The following is an 8,207-nucleotide window of genomic DNA, read 5'->3' on the forward strand; positions in this document are numbered from 1 at the left end:
ATCTTAGTTATTATAACTGCTGTTCAGCACAGTTTTGTGTAAACAGGTTGTCATCAAGTCTAGGACGTAGTTCAACCTTGATAACACATGGGGGCGATGCAGACTACTTTCTTTGCTGCTTTTCCTTCTCAAAGGAAGCTTGTGCTGCTAAACACATTGAAAGGGGCCCTACAATGACGTGTTTATAGATAGATAATAAAATATTGAACATGCAAACAAGATTTTGATCAGTACTGTTCCAAATCAAACAATTTGCTGTAAACCTTTTTATATCAAATTTGGAAGCAATGACATGAAATGGAACCATACACTGTCAAAAAGTTCCCAACTGCCCAGGAGGACTTACTATTTTTGGATAAGGTTAGCAACAAAACCATCCTAACCACAAGGCCTTGAAGCAAAATTATTTTTCCCACACCTATCTGTCCAAATGGGCACAACAGTTTACACCTACTTACCTACCTACTAACACTTACTTTTTTCTAAGCTTTTCCGTCAGTCTTTACCAGATTTGGAACATGAAGCCTACAGGATCAATATATAAAAAGTCAATCTATTTTTTTCATACCCAAAGCCGTTTTCCTGTAACTGTGTTGCCAAAATGTTTGCCAGTTCTATTTGTCAAAATTTAGACGATGCATGCACACCTCAACTCACAACAAATACAAAATCTCAATACACAATGGCAACATGACCGCTAACATTACTTAGCAGTTGTCAGTCTGACACTACAGTTCAGCCAATTCCTCCTTTGATTTAGGAATTTTCCAAAAAGCCACCAGCATGTCTGTCATTGCATGTAGTTCTGGTTCCCAGTGCAGATTAGAGATTAAATTTGTTTTTTACAATGACCATTTCAAATTAAGCTATTATTAAATTTGAAGAAACCATGGTGGAGTGCTTTCTTGTTTTATGGTCCTTGATGGAAAACAATCTTGTGATTTGTGTGGGACTGTATGAAAATTATTGGATTGGGGAGGAGAGCTGAACTTGTTTTCTCTTAGGCCCTCAAAAAACCCTCTTTTTAAAGGGGAACTATGCAGTTTTATAACTTAATTTAACTTAATGAACAGCTTTGGAGTCATTGGAAAGGTTATATGACTTTCTTGAGGGTTGAATGGTGGTCGTCTTGCTCTCCCTTAGCACCTGTGAGCGGAAAAACCACCCTTCCAACTTTGGGCTTGCGAGTTGCCTGTCGAAGCATCAGGTCTCGCGATGTAACGGATTACTTTACGGCACTGCACACATATGCCCATTCAAGAACCGGCTAACAAGGTAGTGATGGAGTTTTTCCACACTATCGTAATGGCTGAGCCTGCAAAAAAAAAAACAGCAAACATTATCGGGGGAACAGAGAAAGCGAAAACGGCAGACTGATCGAGTGAGGAGTCAGACACAAGTAAACATAGGAGCTGCCAAATATCTATTCAGAATCTGTGGGGGGAGCTCTAAAGAGAAACATTTGAGCAAAAAGCAAAGAAATGGCCAAAACTGCAAAGCGCCCCTTTAATTTATAAAAATAGTGTTACTCAACTTTTAGTCTCAGAATCTTAATGGAACAAAAAGTTTCCATTGATGAACAGTAGAAATGTGATTGGAAATTAGGCACATGAACTGATAATGGCATACATCTAAGGTGAGAATATAATGAGACCCTATCCTGCTCTCCCTAGAAATTCAGACTACCGCCCTTCAGCCAAAAGAAAAAATATAATAGGCCTACCTGTCCCTTTTTGGACCCCTCCTTGCCCTCAGTTAACTTTTGTACAGTTCCTTTATCAGTCCTTCCAGGATAGCCCGATGTCACAATCGCACCAATTCACCCAAATTCAACCAATCACCGCGAAGTCGGTGTGACTCGCAATTTCGACCAATCACTGCCACTTTACCACAAATTTGACCAATAACTGGAGTTCCCCGCGACTTCAACCAATCACAGCAGTCTCACGTGCCAGACTTTGCATCAGAAATGTAATCTGAAAGCCACTTACCAAGCGGGAGTGAGAGTGAGAATGGGTTGGTGCGCCAAATTCATTTTTTTGTTTCTGTTATTATGGAACCTGCAACTTCTAGGCCAGACCCGCCCTCTAATAGCATTCACACAAACTATTTGCCAGGGATCGATGCTTACACAGGGTAATGTAACCCAATTTCTTCAGGTCCTATCCCCTAAACAATTGTCTATCCTAACCATAACCACTCGAGGTCAATGCCTAACCCCAACCAATCAGGCTTCTTTGTAGGGTGAGACTTGCCTAGAAATTACGTGTGATCCATAATAACGCAAAGACAAGACGTGTGTGACTCGAACATCACACATTGACCAACAAAATGCACAGCAAAAAAACGTGCAAAACATTTCAGACGGTCCGGCCAACCTGTATACATTTCAACAATTCATCAATGTACGTGGTAATGATTTTTCATTCTAAAGTCGCTGAAAGCTGCTGCTGTTTCAATCCAGTTGGCTCTCTGCAGCGGGCAGGACTGCTGCTCAGTTCCCCCCTCGACTGACACGCACACACACAAACACACACGGTGAATGCAGGAAAACCCGGAGATGAGACATGTTGGATGACCTAAATTGAGGACAGCAATGCTTGTTAATCTAAGTGCAATGATAAATTAAAGTCCTAACGTCCTTTATCAAACCGTATAAATATGTCCCAGGCCAAGATAGGAAATTAACTAACAACGTAGCCTAATGATTAACAAGCCACTGACAAGTACGTTTAAATTTGATCATTCAATAAATTATTTTTTTGTCTTAAATCCGCCAGCCTTTTTCATATTATACCAACATTTTCAGCCTCCTGAACCCTTTTGGTAAGATTACTAGGAAATTTCAGCCCAGAGTAATTTTTTTCTTCTCAAAACAAGTTTCCTTTTCATTTTTAAAGAAGTATACAACAACAAAAAATCACAACTTTTTTGTTGTTGCAATTTTTTCTGTCTCTTGCAACTTAATTGCAACAAAAATACAAGAGACATCGCAACTTTTATTGCAATTCTTTACAAAAGCTGCCACAAAATTAGGCATTTTGGGCCTCAACAATCTTAAAAAAGGCCGTAAAATCCTGGAGGGACTGCTTAACTAAGCCAAAAATTGTGTTTTCCCTTTCATAGCAGAAGTCTTTGCAGGTATTTGGTTCCATGTCTATCTTGGATCTGACAGCCAGGTTGACCTCAGTGCCAGCCCACACATGAAAGCTCTAGGAAAGTAAGCACAGCTGTCCATCTCCATTAAATCACTGCCAAAGAAACACCACGACAGTAACAAATGATGTGACACAGCCTTTGATTTGCTGGAGCTACCAGGTCAACAGCATTTTTGGGTCAACTTTTTAGACCAAGTATATGCCACTATTTGATCCCTTGACTCTACCACTCAGTTACCACAGAGGAAGATAAAGACCTGCGCTGCCCATCCACAACATCCAGAGAGAATATCTGTTCTTACTTTTCTCAGCTAACACTGCAAGGTTGTTTTTGTTTCATCATGTGTCTGAAGGCTCTAAAGCCTGCTATTTGACGGAACTATGGAAGAGAAGCCGAGCTGACCGCAAGCTGTTTCACACTTCAAAAGAAGCACTGTGCATGTGTGTTTGTGTGTGTGAGGGAGAGAGAGAGAGAGAGAGAGAGAGAGAGACAGGGAGAGAGAAAGAGACATGACGAGAAGCAACAAGTGTCTGAATGTTCCAGAAAACCCCTCGAAGATGGCCATCTGGGCTGCGCTGGTATCAGCTTACACATGTCCTCACAAACACACACACATATAGGTGTCTAGGATGCCGTCTGGTCTGAAAGAGAGTTGGTGGTGTGTCTTGTGAACCATTACTAACACACACATACATAAACGTCCGTTTCATCATAGCGATTGTGTGTGTGGGCTTGACCATTAGGGAGTCTTCAATGGCAGACAGCTGGCGATCAATGATGCACTAGTTATCCCTTGTGTGCATGTGCGATGCCGTACACAGCATAAACACAATGGGGAATGTTAATTGCTGCACCAGCTTGCGCTAATTGATAGAGGACAGCATGCTTATACACTCACACACACACAAACACATTAGCACATGCACATAAACAGAAGCCAATCAGGCAGACTGAGAATTTGTCCCCAGAGAGATAGAGCAGCCGGAGAGCAGGGGTGGGAAATGGAGAGGTGATGGAGGAGACAGGGAAGGAGAAGAGGAGGAGGAAGAGAGGTTAAACCTTCCCCAGAGACGGCTGCTAGTCAGGGCTCTTAGTTTGGTGCACATAGGCTACGGTAGGTGAGCGGTGCGTGGTGTGCATGAAAACACAAGGTCTGAGAGATTGTCTCCTATTTTTGGGTCTGCTATGTTTTTGTGAATGTTCCTCCTCTTCAAATGGAAATCCCCTCCCCTCTCTCACCCTCTTTCCTTTTCTCTCAAACATAAACATGCATGCGTGCACACACACACACACACACACACACACACACACACACACACACACACACACACACACACACACACATACACAAACACACACACACAGACACATTTTCAGATTTTCAGAGCTCCCTGCGCACCAGCATGTCCCTGTCTTCCACAAATGCCATGAAAAAAAAACACGAGCTGATCACCATAGCAACACGTTATATATCTTCCAGCAATATTTATCCAATCCAGAGAGGAGGGGTTGTGGTAGTGATGGTGGTGGTGGTGGTAGGGGGGGATGGGAAGGGGAGGTAGAGGTGGTGATGGTGTGTGAGGGAGGGTCGTGATGCAATTCCTTAAAAAAAATGAAAAAAATCTAATGGTCATTACAGAAGAGAGGTTGCGGTTCAGGTGGGTGGCCACAGGGCGGCAGCAGCGTCCAGCGTAGCAGGAGAGCAGCATCACCAGCTATCATCACTTTAAGACCAGTGGCATTCAGTCATGTGTCACACACAGCTTACAGGCATTAGGTTTTTATCCCACCACTACACCACTTTATTTCCCTCTTTCAGTAGAAGGTGTGCCCATCAGTGAAATTGTCTTTTGTGGTTTCAAGTCAGTCTGCGTGCATTTTCGAGGTACACGAGTCACAACCCCTAGACTAGAGAAACCAGTTCCAAAAAGAGGTAGCAGTTCGATTCCCGCCCTCAAAAGCTACACCAGTGGGATGCTGGGCATGCATTAAAGGATGGAGTAAATGATTGAAGAAGAGAAGAGAAAATAGAATGAATGGTGGTCCAAAAAGAGAGCAGGAATGATTGCAAGGTCCCCCTCCTCCCCAAGCATAAGGATTAGATGTTGTGCTGCTGGCTGCAGATGAGTTTGGGCTTGATTCTGTATGCGAGTGTGCACAGTGTGTAATGTGTCAGTTTGTGCATGTCTGTGTGTGTGGGTTTATTTTTTGGGCTCAGGAAGCAGGTTAAGCAAGGAGGTGGGGGAGAGAGAGAGAAGAAAAAGAGGAGGGTGAGAGGAGGGAACAGGATGAAAGGATGTAGGTGAGTCTAGGAGGAGAAGAGGCCTAAATCCTCACTGAGCTCGAGGGAGAAAGCAAGTACAGACATGGGGAGACTAATGATGTGAGAGAAGGGGAAATGTAGAAAGACAGAAGAAAACAGGAAGAGACTGACAGTGTGTGTACATATGAGTTAAAGACATATAGACAGGAAAGTGTAAGTGCAACACAAGTCTCTTTGCTCAGAGGTTTATGAAGAAAACCCCAACAGGACCTGACAAGAGTCTGATAGGATCAGCTCTGCCACATGTTCACTCACTCATACACACCTACACACTTACCCGCACACACACACACACACACACACACACACACACACACACACACACACACACACACACACACACACACACACACACACAAACAGTCCCACTTTCCCTCTCTTCAGCTAGCTCAGTTTTTCCAATGTTCTTTGTTCAAAGTCATATTTAATTTTGGTGTATTTCAAATTTTTCAGCAGGCTTTACCTGTTTTGACTTTGTGTGCCATTAGCCTTCTTTGTTTTCAAGTAGCAGGGAATTCACACAATACTGTCACAACTCTGCCGTCCCTATGTCAAGCCCGCCCACCGACTCTATACTCAATGTGACTGGCAAACCAGAATTTGTTTTTACCAGCTCGCGAGCGAGAGTTGCTAGACTAACCCTAACTGCAAATTACGTTTGCTGCTTCTGGGGTGCATCTAGATTTCCAGGCTAGGGATTTGCTGCTTCTTTTTATACCATTGTCTAATTTCAATTATGTTGGCATTAGCCAACAGTAGAGAGATGATAGGAGCTGTACACGTTGTAGCTAATCGTCAGCGCCGTTGCGTCTAGATTGCCAGGACATGTCGGTTTAAATTATTGTAATTTCATTATCTTTGGAGTGTTTATTGTTGGTTTAACAGGGCATGCTGTTTGAAGACATTGCCTTGGGTTCTGAAAACTAGTGATGACCGTTTTTCTGTTTTCCATTTGATAGATAAAATGATTAATCAGTTAAATAAAAAATGTGATCAATTTACAAAGTATACATCTTTAAAGCTGAAATGCGCAATGTTAAAGGGGTCACTGGTAGTGGCAAAACTACAAAGAATCCTCACCCCACTCTGCAGTTCCTCAAAGCTCTACGGAGCTTTTAAGAACTCTGGTTTCACAGCTCACAACTTTAGTGTTTTTATCCAGTTGCACTGCTCTCATCAACCTCATTTACTGCAGCAGAAACATGCAGCCATATTTTTCAGCAAAAAAGCTCTAAAAACCTAATGTGCTCAGCACCAACCGACAGACAAACAGAATTAGGGACTAGCTGGTGAACACAGTGGAGCATTTAGCAGCTAAAGAGCCAAATTTCCCTCAGGAGTTGGTGGAAACCAAAACAGCGCTAGATGGAATATTGGACCAAAAACTTGACTACAAGTTACAAGTGTAGGTAAAATTGTGAGAGGGGCGAGGCGTGACAACCGTTTAAATGACATTGAATGACATGGATATGGATGTGGCTGTGTTTGGTCACTTGCTTCCCCCACAACTTTACAAGGTGTAAATATGTCAGTGCTGTGTTTTTGGCTTGTTCTGTTGTCCCAAAGTGGTCATTTTTTAATTTACTTATTAACCTGCTAGTGGACATAAAAGTTCAATGGGGCTGTCCAGCTGAGAAAAGGAGTTTTTTTAAGCCTATTGATAAAGAGAATACAACGGCAAGGTGATAGCTGAAATAGCCGGTGCATGAAGAGTTCATAAACGTGTTTCAGGAAGTAACTCAGGATGAGGAAGCAGATCATTGTCCTGCCTGTGCTCAGCAGGTACGGCGACACCCTGATCTTGAGTGAGATTACTGCCTGAAGGTGGGAGGATCATTATCAGGAACTCTAAATCTGCTAAAACATTTAATTTGGGAGGTAATGCTCGAAGAATCAAACAGGTCTGAGTCCATTAGGTCAGTTAGAGAGCTTGTTAGTCAAAAGGACATCATTTTCATTTCAGCTCTAAGAGATACATCTACTGGGAACTGCTCAAGCCACTGCAGTTATATTCTTTAACGACAAGAGCATGATACTCTTAATGGAATATTATTCATGTGCAAAATACTGCACAATCTATGTCTGGCAATTAATGTGATATACTGACCTGAGCCTTTTTTAACTGAGACCAAGATGTAGCTATGCTGGATTTACTCATAGTTACCCACTGCAGGTAATCAGTATTCAGATATTTAAGTTAAGTAAACATAACAATGCTAAGGTGTAAAATACTGTTATAAGTAAAATCCCTGCATTCAAAATATCACAGTACAAAAAGCCAAAGTAGCCTACAGCACTCATAATTCAGAACGGCACATTTCAGACTCTTACACATTGTAGGGGTGTGAATCTTCACTGGTCTCACGATTTGATTACGATTGTCCCAATGGTGTAGCCACGGGTGGGTCTCATTCAGAAACCCAAACAGGGTTCTGTGTCTGTCAGAGGTTCTGAATGAGATAAGCTACTACCATATCAGCAGAGCAACAACGAATGCAAAGCAGACATTAGGGCGGGCAGATGGATGCGTTGCTGAAAGATTGTGACTTGTTTCTTGTAAAATAACTTTGTTTTTCTCATCTCATCAAGACTCTTCCACATATCAGAAAACACAATTGGGATAAGTTATATTTTGACTGCAAAGAAATTATGAAACACATCTGAACTGTTAAAGTCCAGGGGTTTAATGTATCCATAAGGTGAATAAGTGCCACATGCACATTTA

The sequence above is a fragment of the Etheostoma spectabile genome, chromosome 2, assembly GCF_008692095.1.
Source record: "Etheostoma spectabile isolate EspeVRDwgs_2016 chromosome 2, UIUC_Espe_1.0, whole genome shotgun sequence".
NCBI classification, from domain to species: Eukaryota; Metazoa; Chordata; class Actinopteri; order Perciformes; family Percidae; genus Etheostoma; species Etheostoma spectabile.